The 17,833-nt window shown below is 38.7% G+C and overlaps 1 pseudogene; it reads left to right on the top strand.

The window, feature by feature from the left end:
• LOC131407617 (vacuolar-sorting protein SNF8-like) overlaps nucleotides 1-11,640 on the top strand; it is a 28,642-nt pseudogene extending 17,002 nt beyond the window's left edge.
• The last annotated feature ends 6,193 nt before the right edge of the window (nucleotides 11,641-17,833 follow it).

The raw sequence follows: 17,833 nt of genomic DNA, 5'->3' as shown, positions 1-17,833 counted from the left end.
ATGGAACTATATAAAATGCTCAATTAAAACCAGAGAAGACAGGGGCCAGCCCAGTGGCATAGTGGTTAAGTTCACACACTCCACTTTGGTGGCCCGGGGTTCACAGGTTCGGATCCCAGGCGCGGACCCATGCACCGCTTATCAAGCCATGCTGTGGCAGACATCCCACATATAAAAAGTAGAAGAAGATGGGCACAGATGTTAGCCCAGGGCCAGTCTTCCTCAGCAAAAAGGGGAGGATTGGCAATGGATGTTAGCTCAGGTCTTATCTTCTTTTTTTTTTTTGTGAGGAAGATCAGCCCTGAGCCGGCCCAGCTCAGGTCTTATCTTCCTCTCACACACACACATACACACACACAAACCCAGAGAAGACAGAAAAAAAGAAGGTAAAAAAAATAACTGCAATGAATAGAAAACAGTTACAAATATGGTAGATATTAACCCAACTTTATCAATAAATTTACATGTGAATTCACATTTAATACACAAAATATATTCACATTTTAAATGTGAATCATTTAAACATATCAATTAAAAGACAGAGTGGATAAAACAAATAAGACCCACCTATATATTGTCTATAAGAAACCTACTTTAAATATATAACATAGATAGATTAAAAGTAAAGGGATGAATAAACAATCCAACTTAAAAAATGGGTAAATGACTTGAATAGACATTTCTCCAAAGAAGATATACAAATGGCCAATAAGCACATGAAAAGATGCTCAACATCATTAGTCATTAGGGAAATGCAAATCAAAACTTCAGTGAGATGCCCGGTTGGTGGGAATGTGAAGAAACTGGAACCCTTTCACAATGCAGAATGTAAATGGTACTACCGCTGTGGAAAACAGTTTGGCAGTTCCTTAAAGAGCTAAACTTTGAATTCCTTTATGACCCAGCAATTCCATTCCTAGGTACATACCCAAAAGAATTGAAAGCAGGGTCTCAAAGAGATATTTGTACATCCATGTTCATAGCAGCATTGTTCACAACAGCCAAAAGGTGGAAACAACTGAAGTGTCTATCAACAGATGAACTGATAAGCAAAATGTGGTATATGTATGCAAAGGAATATTATTCAAACATAAAAAGGAATAAAGTTCTGATACATGCTACAAACGGATGAACCTTGAAAATATTATGCTTAGTGAAAGAACCAGACACAAAAGGACAAACATTGTATGATTCCACTTACATGAAATATTTAGAATAGGAAAATTCATGGAGACAGAAGTAGACTAAAGGTTACAAGGGGCTGGGGAGAGGGGGTAATGAGGAGTTATTGCTTAATGAGTACAGAATTTCTGTTTGGGGTGATGAAAAAGTTTTGGAAATAGATAGTGATGATGGTTGCACAACATTGTGAATAATTAATGCCACTGAATTGTACACTTAAAAATGGTTAAAATGGCAAAGTTTATGTCATATATATTTCACCACAATTTTTAAAACTTAATAACGTAATATACCAAAATACATTCAATTGTATGCAGGGGCCAAGGGATGTGGGGAGGGAATCGACTACAAAGAGTCATGAGTGAAATTTTTGGGGTGATAAAAATGTCTATATCATGATTGTAGTGATGGTTACACATCTGTATATGTTTGTCCAAACTCACTGCATAGTATACTTAAAACTGGTGAACTTTATTATATTTTTGTGTGTATGTGAGGAAGATCAGCCCTGAGCTAACACCTGATGCCAATCCTCCTCCCTCTTTTTTTGTTGGCTGAGGAAGATGGGCCATGAGCTAACATCTGTGCCCATCTTCCTCCACTTTATATGGAACGCCGCCACAGCATGGCTTGACAAGCGATGCGTCGGTGCGTGCCTGGGATCCGAACCGGCGAACCCCGGGCCACCGAAGTGGAGCGCGTGCACTTAACCACTTGCGCCACTGGGCTAGCCCTGGTGAACTTTATTATATATGAACACCCACATAAGTCTGACAAAACATAAAAATATAAAAGCAATCCTCAAATTGAAAGTAAAATGAAATTAAATCAATCTAAAATGTATTGAATGAGTGGTAGAACTATACAAAGAAGGACTATCTTAGTAACTGAAATACGTTAATTTGACTATACATCCATAGCCAAATATGCTCTAAGGACAAAAAGAAACTAAAAAAAATCTCAAGTTGTTTTTAATAATTTTACTGTTGGTTATTATTGTCATTGTTGCTCTGAAACTGTGTACTGTGGGAGATATCAAATAATAATTATGTTGCTGTTATTGAGAACTAAGATTTTTGATATTGTTGAAAGGAGATGCTGATGTAAGATTGATCACATTAAATAAATTCAAAAGTAATTTTGAATTGGAATTGTCAGTATGAACTCATGATGTATTTTATCTTTTTTTAAAAAATTATATTTTCTAGCTCTGTCAGCCGAAAAGACCAATCCAATACCAGTGAGCATCCTTGGCACCCAGATTGTTGTTTTTAAATATCAGTTCCTGTTAAAAGTAACCTGGACTCCTTGGAGATGGCTGATTCTGGGGCAGGTCTGGGGCAGGAATTGTAGAAAATGAACCTAAAATATCTTATCATATCAGGAAGCAGAAAAGTTAACAAAGATAACTGGTGTATCAAAAGGACTCAGGAGCCAATCTAAATAAACTCACACTGGCCAAAAGTTGTATCATTTGAGCATCAATAGGAGTAATAGCTGCAGCGGATTGAAAGTAAATCTGTTTATTCATAGTGATACTATAAAACACATTTTATTGGTCACTTTTGAAGGATGGTAGGGAATCAACTCATTATTTTGAAAACTGGTAAAGAAAAAAGAATCAACATTTGTTATGCTTTTCCTATACAAACTGAATATCTGAATAGGTGTTAAGAGGAAGTTTCTCCTTATAGAGGTATTCTAACTAACAAACACAGTAGAAATGATAGAAAGTAAAACAGTAGAAATTAAAACATCACCAATTGGCAACCCCTAATTAATTAATGGATCTAGGAAAAGCTCATCAATAGTTGATAACATTGCAAAAAAAGAGACAAGGAAATTATGTTCCCTCCGATAGAAGCATGCAACATCATTTATTTATTTATTTATTTATTTTCCCCCCAAAGCCCCAGTAGATAGTTGTATGTCATAGCTGCACATCCTTCTAGTTGCTGTAGGTGGGACACGGCCTCAGCATGGCCGGAGAAGCAGTGCGTCGGTGCGCTCCCAGGATCCGAACCCTGGCCACCAGCAGCGGAGTGCGAGCACTTAACCGCTAAGCCACAGGGCCGGCCCACGCAACATCATTTATAAAGTAGTCTGTTGTTTTTTTTCAGTGAGGAAGATCAGCCCTGAGCTAACATCCATGCTAATCCTCCTCTTTTTGCTGAGGAAGACCGGCTCTGAGCCAACATCTATTGCCAATCCTCCTCCTTTCCCCCCCCACCCAAAGCCCCAGTAGATAGTTGTATGTCACAGTTGCACATCCTTCTAGTTGCTGTATGTGGGACGCGGCCTCAGCATGGCCGGAGAAGCGGTGCGTTGGTGCGCGCCCAGGATCCGAACCCAGGCCGCCAGTAGCGGAGCACGCACACTTAACCGCTAAGCCACAGGGCCGGCCCTAAAGTAGTCTTGCTTTAAAAAATAAAACCCTCAAATCTGAATCTGATCAAGCCTTTAGATGTAACTATCAGGTTAAAGCAAATACAAGGGAAAGAGAAACATGTTAAATGATTCCATGGGCATGTGATCAGCAAAATCTATACTGTGGGAAATTCAGCAAGACAAAGGACTGAACACGCACATACCTACACATGCACAGATATATTGTTTATGTTATTTTTAACCCTAGAGAATTTTTAAATTTTATGTGGTGAAATATAACAGTACTTTTCTTTATTGCTTTTGGATTTTACTTCTTGCTTAGGAATGTCATGCCTATCCCAAATTTACTTAAAAATCATGTATAGTTCTTCTAATATATTAATACTTCTAGTATTTACTGAATTTATGTTTGTAAATGGAATGGAGTAGGACTCCATTAATTTTTTAAATAAATAGTCAAGTCCCATCATCATATATTAACTCATTCTAATTTTAAAATGCCACCTTTATCATAAACTAAATATCCATAGCCACATGAACCTTTTTCTAGACTCTCTGTATGATTTATCTGGGATGTTTTTGTGTGACACTAAACTATGTTTATTTTTTTTTCCCTTTTTCTCCCCAAAGCCCTAGTAGATAGTTGTACGTCATAGTTGCACATCCTTCTAGTTGCTGTATGTGGGACGCCGCCTCAGCATGGCCGGAGAAGCAGTGCGTCGGTGCGGGCCCAGGATCCGAACCCTGGCCGCCAGTAGCAGAGCACGCACACTTAACCACTAAGCCACGGGGCCGGCCTCTAAACTATGTTTAAATTACTATCACTTTAGAGGTAGTTTTGATATCTAGTAGGACCCATTCTCCTTTATTGTTCCTTTGCAAAATTGTCTTGGCTCTCCTTACAAATTTTACCTGCCAGATAAACTTTAGAATCAGTCCCATTCCACATAATATGCAATTTAGTTTTTCTCCCAGCTTATTATTTTAAAAAAGTTTTTAATTTAAAGAAAAATGGAAAGAATAGTAAAATGAACATCCATATACTCTTTATCCAGATTCACCAATTGTTAACATTTTCTACATTTGATTTATTGCTCTTTTTGTCCAGCATTTACCTTCCAGCTGTTAAAAAGAATAAGGCAAACTAGAACTCCAATACATTGTAGATGAGATTGCAAAATGGTATGGACACTTGGGAAACAGTTTGGCAGTTAAATAAACATACTTTACTTTATGACCCATCAATTCTACTCTTAAGTATTTACCTAAGAACAGATGTGAATATATGCCCACACAAAGACCAATACGCAAATAGCATTATTTATAAGAAGCACAAAGTGGAACAAACCAAATATTTATCGACAGGTAATTGAATAAACAATTTCTATGCAATACTACTCTGCACTAAAACGAAATGAGATATTGATATGTGCAACAACATGGATGAATCTCAAAAACATTATGCTAAGTGAAAGAAGTCAAAAGAACACATATTGTATGATGCCATTTATATGAAATTCTAGCAAAAGCAAAACTACAGTGGCAGAAAGCAGGTCAGTGGTTGCATAGAGTTAAGTGTTAGGTGAGGGGCCTGATTGCAGTGGAGAAAGAGGGAACTTTTTAGGATGATGGAAACATTTTATATATTAATTGTGGTGATGGTTACATGACTATATACAATTGCCAAAATTTATTAAACTGTACAGTTAAAATGGATGAATCTTATTTTATGAAAATCATACCAAATTTACAAATAAATTTGGAGGGAAGCTGAAAAGATAAAGGAAGAATTAGGCAACTCGGTAAGAACTGATTTGAAAACCTCCCCAAGATATATTGTTATGGCTAGTATTTGTACAAGGAAAAAATGTGTGTGTCTATAATTGCATAGAGTATCTGTTGAAGTCTAAGGAAGAAATTGGTAAGATGGATGTCTGTGGGGAGGTGAAATGGGTGACTGGGAGAAGTAGTGGGCCTTTTTACTTTTTTGGAATTTTTTCTGGGTGCACATAATACCTAATTAAGAAATAAATATGGGCTGGCCCCGTGGCTTAGCGGTTAAGTGCGCGCGCTCCGCTGCTGGTGGCCTGGGTTCAGATCCCAGGCGCTCACTGACGCACCACTTCTCCGGCCATGCTGAGGCCGCGTCCCACATACAGCAACTAGAAGGATGTGCGACTATGACATACAACTCTCTGCCGGGGCTTTGGGGAAAAATAAATAAATAAAATTATAAAAAAAAAAAAAAAAGAAAGAAAGAACTAAAATAAAATAAAACAAGTATAAAAATAAACTGAATTTAGACTCAGAATTTTAAAGAGAGAAATGTGACCATGTTTTAGACTCAAATTTGGTGAAGTGGGTCATACAAGTTACATGAACATAGTGGGTTTTTTTAATATAATAATAACAACAACTAAAATTTACTGAGTTTTGCCAGGTGCCAGGCATTGGCTAAGAACTTAATAAGAACAACTTGAGGCATACAGAAGTTAAGCAATGTCTCTGAAATCATACATCTAGCTGGAAGCTGTGAATGTCTGAAGGATGCCTGGATCCTTGGAGCATGAAAGGGAGTAAGATGAAGTGGATAAGTGCTTCTTGTGGGAATAAAGTAAGTGTGACAAGAAAAAGAGTTTACTGTACTGGGCACACCCACTCAAGGGGCCTTGGTCTGAAAGGCTGAACTGAAACACCTAGCAGGTTCCAGAGGACAGGTCCAGGGGCCCAAGACCTAAAGATCATGTTGTAGGAGTTACACCCTAGAGTTCTCTGTGTTGAATGAAAGTGAAATAAGCCAGGCAGACATTAAGGGTTTCCAGTCTGACGCAGCAAGACCTGAAGTGTGTGGGTAACACCTCCATCTCAGATGCTCTGCCACCTAGCAGGGATGTGGGTTTGAAAGGGCCGGAGAAAGGCATTCAGGGAAAACAGGGAAAGTGAGGAAATAGTTGGGAGGTATAAATGATGTAGGGTCTGTGATGAGAAACCTCCCCCATTTTGTCCTGTATATGGCTTCAGGCACAGAACAGGCACAGGAGGACAGCTGCTGGACCTAACAGGGTGTTGCTTCATTAACTCTGAGGCCTGAATATCTCCACGATCTGCTGTTCCCATTTATCTCCAGATCACCTGGGTGGGAGGCTGAGCCATTGCAAGCCAGTGTCTGGATCCTAACACTTCACCCAATTGTTTAGACTTTTTCCCAGGATCATTTCCAAGAACCTCTATTTCCACTGCTTCCTTGGGACATCCCACTTTTCTGATTCCTCTGTGGAAAACAACCAACCCCCTCCAATTTCTCTCCTGCAGATCTGAAAGCTTGGAGAAGAGTCAATTCTGTCCCCAAGGCAGGGAGATAGATGGATCAGTGCATTGAGTAGCTGGTTCCAACCGTTTTGGAACCTGAGTCTATAGCTAGACTATAATTAGTTGGTATGAGTCTGAATCTTGAGTTTTTTTCTAGACTGTGTGTCCTGTCTCCCCCAAGTTATGAGAACTTTTCTGACAGCCAGGGGCCATGTCTGTCACTCCATCCAATCTATCGAAGGTTCAAGGCTCTACCTCCAAATATATCTATTGCTCTCCACACTACATCCACCCTGATCTAAGACAGGAAACTGATAGCACACTCAAATTGGGTAATTCTAGGGAAATTTAATAAAAGAATTGTTAAATTAATAAACTGGTATAAGAAAATACAAGTGCACTAGTGGTGGCCACTATACTCCCAGAAGGAATGAGGGAATGGAGCCATCACTATAATACAGAGACAGAGAGAGCTTTGTGGAGAGGGCTGCCTGATAGGAGCTGTGACCTTTCACCAGGGAACATAGATGCCCAAAGCAACCCTCCAGACTAGGAGCTGGGAGAATACCTTGATCTCACTCTCCTTGCACCCTCTAATCTCTTGCCAGTGCTCTGCATTGGTCAGTGCTCCACATTGGTCAAATTTAACCAGAAGCCAGAGGGCCTAGGAGCTAGTTAATCAGTCCACACAGGTCAGCTTCTTGAAGCACAGAGCAGGATAGAGAAGGAAAGAGTGGACCTGGAAGGGTAAACGGAACATCGTCTTTAACCTGGATTCCTGCAGTAACCTTAACCTATAGTCTGATTTATTTATTTTTTTTGTGTGTGAGGAAGATCAGCCCTGAGCTAACATCCATGCTAATCCTCCTCCTTTTCCTGAGCAAGACCAGCTCTGAGCTAACATCTATTGCCAATCCTCCTCCTTTATTTTTTCCCCAAAGCCCCAGTAGATAGTTGTACATCATAGTTGCACATCCTACTAGTTGCTGTATGTGGGACGTGGCCTCAGCATGGCTGGAGAAGTGGTGCATCGGTGCATGCCCGGGATCCGAACCCGGGCCGCCAGTAGTGGAGCGCACGTACTTAACCGCTAAGCCACGGGGCCGGCCCAATATAGTCTGATTTCTTTACAGCTACCAAAGTAGTCTTTTATTTAACTGTGATGAAATATACCTCACATAAAATTTGGATTTTAACTATTTTTAAGTGTACAATTCAGTGGCATTAATTACATTCACAATGTTCTGCAACCATCACCACTATCGATTTCCAAAACTTTTTTCATAACTCCAAACAGAAACTCTGTATCCATTAAGCAACAATTTCCCATTCCTCCCACCTCTAATCTACTTTCCATCTCTGTGAATTTGCTTATCCTAGATATTTCATATTAGTGGAATCATGCAATATTTATCTGTTTATATCTGTTTTTTTTTTTCACTTAGTGTAATGCTTATGAGATTTATCCATGTTACAGCATGTATCAGAACTTCATTCCTGGGCCGGCCCCGTGGCTTAGCGGTTGAGTGCGCGCGCTCCGCTGCTGGCGGCCCGGGTTCGGATCCCGGGCGTGCACCGACTCACCACTTCTCCAGCTATGCTGAGGCCGCGTCCCACATACAGCAACTAGAAGGATGTGCAGCTATGACATACAACTATCTACTGGGGCTTTGCGGGGGGGGATAAATAAATAAAAAAATCTTAAAAAAAAAAGAACTTCATTCCCGGGGCCGGCCCCGCGGCTTAGCGGTTAAGTGTGCATGCTCCGCTGCTGGTGGCCCGGGGTCGGATCCCAGGTGCGCACCGACGCACCGCTTCTCCGGCCATGCTGAGGCTGCATCCCACATACAGCAACTAGAAGGATGTGCAGCTACGACATACAACTATCTACTGGGACTTTGGGGGGAAAAATAAATAAATAAATAAAAAGAACTTCATTCCTTTGTATGGCTAATATTCCATTATACGCATGTACCACATTTTGTTTATCCATTCATCTGTTGACGGACACTGGTTGTTTCCACCTTTTGGCTATTGTGTATAATGCTGCAACGAATATTATCATACAAGTATTTGTTTGAATTCCTATTTTCAATTCTTTTGGGTATATACATAAGAGTGAAATTTCTGGGTCACATAATAATTCTGTTTAACTTTTTCAGGAACCCAAATGTAGTCTTTTAATTTTATTTCTTTATTTATTTTTTCCCCCAAAGCCCCAGTAGATAGCTGTACATCACAGTTGCACATCCTTCTAGTTGCTGTACATGGGACGCGGCCTCAGCATGGCCAGAGAAGCGGTGCGTCAGTGCGCGCCCGGGATCCGAACCCAGGCCGCCAGTAGCAGAGCGCGCACACTTAACCGCTAAGCCACGGGGCCGGCCCCTGGTCTTTTAAAAATATAAATTGATGATGTCATTCCCTTCCTTAAAACCCTGTCATGCTTCCCAATTTCAAAACTTATTATAAAGTTACAGTAATCAAGACAGTGTAGTACTGGCCTAAGGATAGACATAGATCACTGGAATAGAATTGAGAGGCAGACATAAACCCATACATTTATGGGCAATTATTTCAGATAAGAGTCCAAAGACAATTCAATGGGAAAAGAATAGTCTTTTCAACAAGTAGTGCTGGAACATCTGCATATTCACACTCAAAAGAATGAAATTTGACCCCTTACTTACACTTATGCACACAAAAAATTAACTCAGAATGGATTGTAGGCCTAAATGTAAGAGCTAAAAGCATAAAACTCTTAGAAGAAAACACAGGAGTAAATCTTTGTGACTGTGGGTTAGGTGAACCTTCTTAGATATGACACAAAAAGCACAAGCAACCAAAGAAAAAAATAGATAAATCAGACTTCATCAAATTAAAAACTTTTGTGCTTTGAAGAACACCATCAAGAAAGTAAAAAGACAATCCACGGACTACAATAAAATATTTGCAAATCATATATTTGATAAGGGATTTGTAACAAGAATATATAAAGAACTCTTACCACTCAACAATAAAAAACAATCCAGTATGGGCCAGCCCAATGGCATAGCGGTTAAGTTCACGCACTCCACTTCGGCGGCCGGGGGTTCGCTGGTTCGGATCCTGGCGCGGACCTACTCACCGCTCATCAAGCCATGCTGAGGCGGCGTTCCACATAGAAGAGCTACAACTCTACAACTATGAGATACAACTATGTACTGGGGCTTTGGGGAGAGAAAAAAAAAAAAAAGAGGAAGATTGGAAACAGATGTTAGTGCAGGGCCAATCTTCCTCAAAAACAAAAAAAATCCAGTAAAAAAAATGAGCAAAGGTTCTGAACAGGTAGTTCTTCAAAGAAGATATACAAGTAGCCAATAAGAACATGAAGAGAGGCTCAACATCATCAGCCATCGAGGAAATACAAATCAAAACCACAATGAGATACCGCTTCACTTGCTCTAGGATGGCTATAATCAAAAAGACAGGTAATAACAAATGTTGGTGAGAATGTGTAGAAATTGGGCTCCTTTTATTTTCTTGATTTAGCTTTTTTTTTAATAAGTTTTTTTTTAATTTTATTTATTTATTTTTCCCCCCAAAGCCCCAGTAGATAGTTGTACACCATAGTTGCACATCCTTCTAGTTGCTGTATGTGGGACGCGGCCACAGCATGGCCAGAGAAACAGTGCGTCGGTGCGCGCCTGGGATCCGAACCTGGGCCGCCAGCAGCAGAGCACACGCACTTAACCGCTAAGCCACGGGGCGGCCCTTGATTTAACTTAAAGTTATGTAAATACTTGGTTTTTACCTTTCTATTAAATTATAATTTCCTTGAGTACTGGGACTGGATCTTATTTGATTTATCAATCCCTAACTTTTAATAGATTTAAAACTAATATTTCCATGGAAATCAATCAATAGAGGCCAGCGGCAGATCTGCAGATACAGAGACCAGGGTCCCAGCAGCAGGGTGGCCCACAGCCCAGGGCGGGGATATATCTGTGCAGGGTGGGAGCCAGCATTATCACCCAGAAGAAGCTTGCCAAGGCCAGCCATAAGAAGCAAGGGACTGTCTTGACTGAGGATCACCTGGCCCAGATGTCAAAGCAGTTAGACTTGTTCAAGACCAATCTGGGGCAATTTGCCAGCAAACACAATCCGGAGATCCAGAAGAATCCCAAGTTCCAGGTGCAGTTCCAGGACATCTGTGCCACCACTGGGGTGGATCCCCTGACTTCTGGAAAAGGATTTGGTCTGAGATGCTGGGCATACCGACTATCAAAGATTATCAAAGTATGTTTAATATCAAATAAACATACAGATTATTCACTATTCCTGAAGCACCAGAATAGAGGTCTGAGAACTTGGGAGGAACTACATGAACAGGTGTTAAAAATAAGGGAAAAATTTGCCCAGGCTGTTAGCCAGGATGACCTGATCAAGGCCATCAAGTAACTAAAGGGACCTGACACTGGCTTTGGCATCATCCCTGTGGGTGGCACTTACCTCATTCAGTCTGTTCCAGCTGAGCTAAATATGGGTCACCCTGTGGTGCTGCAGCTGGCAGGGAAAAATAACTATATGGCCATCAGTGAGATCAAAGTTAATCTTAAATGAGAGACAGAGTGAGTACGGAAAGTGTTGCAACACCTGATGAAGAAATGGCTGGCATGGCTGGACCTGTAGGTAGGGAAGGCACATTATTCCCTGCCAGCTCTCATCACTGACCTCTACTCCCCAGACCTTACGGCTGAGCAGGCCAAAGAAGTCCTCTCCTGAATCTGGGAGTGTGGAAAGGGGCACCGAATCAGACAGGGAGAAGACAGAGGAGCTATTGGTAAATAAAACCTGAACAATTTTGTTTTAAAAAATAGAAAAACATCAATCAATAAAAACATATCCAGAAACTATAATGATGATGGAACAACCAAACAAGGACATAAAAGCAGCTATTACGAATATGCTCTATATGTTCAAAAAGGTAGAGGAAAACACAACCATGATAACTAGAGAAATGGAAGATATAAGAAAGAAGCAAATGAAACTTCTAGATATGAAAAATACAATATCTGAAATGGAAAATACACTGGATGGGATAATAGCAGATGCTGAGGAAAAGATCAGTGATCTGAAGAAATAGCAAGAGAACTAACCAAGATGAAGCACAGAGACAAAAAAGAATGAAAAAAATGAACACAGCACCATTTATGTATGGAATAATATTAAGAAGACTGACATATGTATAATATACCATAAGGATCCCATAAGGAAAGAAGATGGGTAAGAATAGGTATTTAGAAAATAGAATATTTAGAAAAAATATTTAAAGACAAATTGGTCAGAAAATTTCCAAATTTGCTGAAAGCTATAAACCCACAGATCCAAGAAACTCAATGAATCCCAAGCAGAATAAACCTAAAGAAAACCACACCAAGTTATTTCATAATGAAATTTCTGAAACCAGTGAAAAAGAGAAAATATTAAAAGCAGCCAGAGCAAAAAGATATATTACTCACAGAAGGATAAATATACGAATGACAATAGACTAATCAGAAACTACAAGAACTAGAAGACAGAAGAAAAATATCTTTAGAGTACTGAAAGACAAAAACTCATCAACCTAAAATTCTTTACCTGGCAAAATTGTCGTTCAAAAATGAAGACACAAGGCCAGCCCCTGTGGCCTAGTGGTTAAGTTTGGTGTGCTCCACTGTAGCAGCCCAGGTTCCATTCCCACTTGTGGACCTACACCATTCATCTGTCAGTGGCCATGCTGTGGCAGTGGCTCACATACAAAAAGAGGAGGATTGGCAACAGATGTTAGCTCAGGGTGAATCTTCTTCAGCAAAAAAAAAAAAAAAAATGAAGACAGTTCCTCAAAAAGTTAAACATAGAATTATCATATAACTCACCAATTCCACTCCTAGGTACAAACCCAAAATAATTGAAAATAGCAACTCAAACAGATACTTGTAGGCAAATGTTCATTGCAGCATTATTCACAATAGGCAAAAGGTTGAAACAACCCAAATTGTGGTATATACAAACAATGGGATATTATTCAGCCATACAAAGAAATGAAGTTCTGATACCTGCTACGACATGGATGAACCTTGTAAATATTATGCTAAGTGAAAGAAGCTAGATACAAAAGGATAAATACTGTGTTTCCGCTTAGATGAAATATCTAAAATAGGCAAATTCATAGAGACAGAAAATAGATTAGAGGTTCCTAGGGGCTGAGAGGAGGGGGGAATGGGGAGTTACTGCTTAATGGGTAGAGTTTAGGGTGACAAACAAGTTTTGGAAATAGTGATGATGGTTGTATAACATTGTGGATGTAATTAATGCCACTGAATTACACGCTTAAAAATTGTTAAAATGGCAAATTTTATGCTACGTATATTTTACCACAATAACAAAATGAAGGCAAAATGACCTATGTTTTAGACAAACAAAAGATGAGAAAATTCATCACAAGAATTTTAATGAATGAGAAAAATCATGCTCTACAAGAAATGTTAAAGGAAGTTCTCCAGGCAGAAGGAAATGATACATGTGGAAATTTGGATCTACACAACAGAATGAAGAGTGCAAGAAATAGTAAATATATGGATATATGTAAAAGACATTTCTTTAATCTTTAATCTCTTCAAAATATAATGGGCTCTTTAAAGCAAAAATGACAACAATGTGGTTTATAGTACCTGTAAAAGCAAAATGTATGGGCCGGCCCCGTGGCTTAGCGGTTGAGTGCATGCGCTCCGCTGCTGGCGGCCCGGGTTCGGATCCTGGGCGCGCGCTGACGCACCACTTCTCTGGCCATGCTGAGGCTGCGTCCCACATGCAGCGGCTAGAAGGATGTGCAGCTATGACATACAACTATGTACTGGGGCTTTGGGGGGAAATAAAAAAAAATAAAATCTTAAAAAAAAAAGCAAAATATATGACCACAATAGCATAATGGATGAGAGGGAAAAAATGAAAGCATACTACTGTAATGTTCTTATACGACACATGAAGTGATATATTATCTGAAGGTAGTATGATATTTAAAATATATTTTATAAACTGTAGAGCAACAACTAAAGAAATAAAGGAATAACTTTATTTGTCAATCTTGGCAACAAAATGGAATTATGAAAAATATTCAATCCAAAGGAAAGCAAAGAAACAAGAACAAAGGAACAGAGAAGATGGGACAACTAAGAAATAAACAGCAAGATGTCAGCTTCAAACTCAACCATGTTGATAATTACATTAAGTGTAGATATTGTAAACACCCCAATTAAAAGGCAAGGATGGTCAGATTGGGTAAAAAACTAAGACCCAACTGTACGTTGTCTACAAGAAACTCACTTAAATATAAAGAAACAGTTAAAAGTAAAGAGATGGGGAAATTTATACTATACAAATAAGAGTCAAATGAAAGCTGAAGAGGCTAAATTGAAAATAAGAAATAGACAAATCCACAATTATAGTTGGAGATTTTAGCACTTTTCCCTAAGTAACTCATAGGAAAACTAGACAGAAAAATCAGTAATGGTATGGATTAGAAGAATACTATCAAACAATTTGACCTAATTGACATTTATAAACACTCCACTAAACTCCAGAATACACATTCTTGTCAGGTACACATGGAACACTAACAAGATAGACTATATTCTAAGCCATAAAACAAATCTCAATAAATATAAAAGGATTCAAGTCATGCAAATTATGTTCTCCGACCAGAATGAAATTAAACTAGAAATTAATAACAGGAATATATCAGAAAAATCCCTCAAATATTTGGAAATTAAATAACAAACTTCTAAACCCATGGATCAACGATGTCTCAAGGGCAATTATAAAATATTTCAAACCTAAGTGACAATGGAAATATAACATATTAAAATGTGTGGGATGCAGCTAAAGTACTTCCTAGAGGGAAATTTATACTACTGAATGCTTATAAGTGGTACAGTCACTTTGGAAGACAGTTTGGCAGTTTCTTACAAAACTAAACTTACTCTTACCATACAATCCAAGTGCAATTGCACTCCCGGGTATTTACCCAAATGAGTTGAAAACTTATGTCCACACAAAAACCTGCACACAAATGTTTATAGCAGCTTTATTCATAATTGCCAAAACTTGGAAACAACCAAGATGTCCTTCAATAAGTGAGTGGTACATCCATACAATGGAATATTATTCAGTGATAAAAAGAAATGAGCTATCAAGCCATGAAAAGACATGGAGGAAACTTAAATGCATATTAGTAAGTGAAAGAAGCCAATTTGAAAAGGCTACATACTGTATGATTCAAATTATGTGACACTCTGGAAAAGGCAAAACTGTGGAGATAATAAAAGATCAGCGGTTGCCAGAGGTTATGGAGGAGGGAGGGATGAATAGGTGGAACTCAGAGGATTTTTAGGGCAGTCAAACTATTCTGTATGATACTATAATGGTGGATATATGTCATTATACATTTTTCAAAACCCATAGAATATACAACACCAAGTGTGAACCCTAATGTAAACTATGGACTTTAGGGGATAATGATATGTTAATACAGATTCATCAACTGTAACTAATGTACCATTGTGATGTGGGATGTTGGAAAGGTCTAAACCATGTTTTTCTCCTTTATTTGTTAATTGGTGATTGTATCAAATGGATTTTGAATGTTAAACCAACTTGTGTTTCCTATAAGCAGCATGTAAGTGGGTTTGTTTTTTGTTATTTATATACAGTCTGACGTTCTTTTTCATTGGAGCGATTTCTATTAGCGTGCTTAGACTGTTCACATTTAATGTAACTATTGATATAGATGGCCTTAAAACTACCATCTTACTATCTATTTTCTGTTTTTCCTATCTGTTCTTCATGCCTTTATTCTTCCTTTCTCATCTCCTTTTGGATTAATAAAGCTTTTCTTTTTTCTGCTGGGAAACAGTCGCCCTGAGCTAACATCTGTTGCCAATCTTCCTCTTTCTTTTTTTTCCCTCTCCAAAGCCCCAGTACATAGTTGTATATTCTAGTTGTAAGTCCTTCTAGTTCTTCTGCGTGAGCTGCCACCACAGCATGGCTACTGACAGACCAGTGGTGTGGTTCCGCCCATGGGAACCAAACCCTGGGCCGCCAAAGTGGAGCACGCCAAACTTTAACCACTAGGCCATCAGGGCTCGCTCTAGATTAATAAAGTAATTTTCACTCCATTTTTTCCATCCTGTTTGGCTTTTTAATTTTGTTTTCTTTTATTATGCTTCTAGCGATTACTTCAAAGATTTTAATATGCATCATTACAAGAGCTTACTTACCTCCATTTACCCCACCTTTTTTTTATTGAAGTAACATTGGTTTATAACATTATATAAAATTCAGGTGTACATCATTATATTTCAATTTCTGTGTAGACTGCATCATGTTTGACACCCAAAGACTAATTACTATCCATCACCAGACACACGTGCCCAGTCACCCCTTTGGGCCTCCTCACTCCCTCCTTCCCTTCTGGTAACCACCAATCTAATCTCTGTATCTATGTGTTTGTTTGTTATTGTTGTTGTTGTTGTTTTTATCTTCTATTCATGAGTGAGATCATAAGGTATTTGACTTTCTCCCTCTGACTTATTTCACTTAGCATAATACCCTCAAGGTCCACCCATGTTGTCGCAAATGGGAAAATTTCATCTTTTTTGTATGGCTGAGTAGTATTCCATTGTGTATACATACCACATCTTCTTTACCCATTACTCCCTTGATGGGCACTTAAGCTGTTTCCAAGTCTTGGCTATTGTGAATGAACATAGGGGTGCATATATCTTTACTCATTCATGTTTTCATGTTCTTTGGATAAATACCCAGCAGCAGAATAGCTGGATCGTATGGTGGTTCTATTCTTAATTTTTTGAGGAATCTCTATACTGTTTTCCATAGTGGCTTCACCAGTTTGCACTCCTACCAGCACTGTATGAGAATTCCCTTTTCTCCACATCCTCTCCCACACCTGTTATTTCTTGTCTTGTTAATTATAGCCATTCTGACAGGCATGAGGTGATATACCTCATTGTAGTTTTCATTTGCATTTTCCTGATAATTAGTGATATTGAACATCTTTTCATGTTCCTGTTGGCCTTCTGTATATCTCCTTTGGAAAAATGTCTGTTCAGACCTTTTGTCCATTTTTTAATTGGGTTGTTTGTTTTTGTGCTGTTGAGATGTATGAGTTCTTTATATATTTTGGATATTAATCACTTATCAGATGTATGGTTTGCAAATATCTTCTCTCAATTGTTAGGTTGTCTTTTTGTTTCATTGATGGTTTCCTTTGCTGTGCAGAAGCTTTTTAGTTTGATGTAGTCCCATTTGTTTATTTTTTCTATTGTTTCAGTTGCCTGGTCAGACATGGATTTGAAAATATGCTGCTAAGACTGATGTCAAAGAGCATACTGCCTTTGTTTTCTTCCAGAAGTTTTATGGTTTCAGATCTTATATTCAAGCCTTTAATCCGTTTTGAGTTCATTTTTGTGTATGGTGTAAGATAATGGTCTACTTCATTCTTTTGCAGTCTTTTGTCCAGTTTTCCCAACGTCATTTATTGAAGAGACTTTCCTTTCTCCATTGTATGTTCTTGGCTCCCTTGTCGAAAATTAGTTGCCCATAGATGTGTGGGTTTATTTCCAGGCTCTCGATTCTGCTCCAATGATCTGTGTGTCTGTTTTTGTGTCAGTACCATGCTGTTTTGATTACTATAGCTTTGTAGTAAATTTTGAAATCACAGAGTGTGATGCCTCCAGCTTTGTTCTTTTTTCTCAGGATGTCTTTGTTCCATATAAATTTTAGGATTCTTTGTTCTATTTCTGTGAAAAATGTCATTGGAACTTTTATAGGGACTGCATTGAATCTGTAGATTGCTTTAGGAAGTACAGACATTTTAACTACGTTAATTATTCCAATCCAAGAGCATGGAATATCTTTC

The sequence above is a fragment of the Diceros bicornis genome, chromosome 6, assembly GCF_020826845.1.
Source record: "Diceros bicornis minor isolate mBicDic1 chromosome 6, mDicBic1.mat.cur, whole genome shotgun sequence".
Lineage (NCBI taxonomy): Eukaryota > Metazoa > Chordata > Mammalia > Perissodactyla > Rhinocerotidae > Diceros > Diceros bicornis.
The sequence above is the reverse complement of the archived record's forward strand: the minus strand, read 5'-3'. Positions and strand labels throughout refer to the sequence as shown.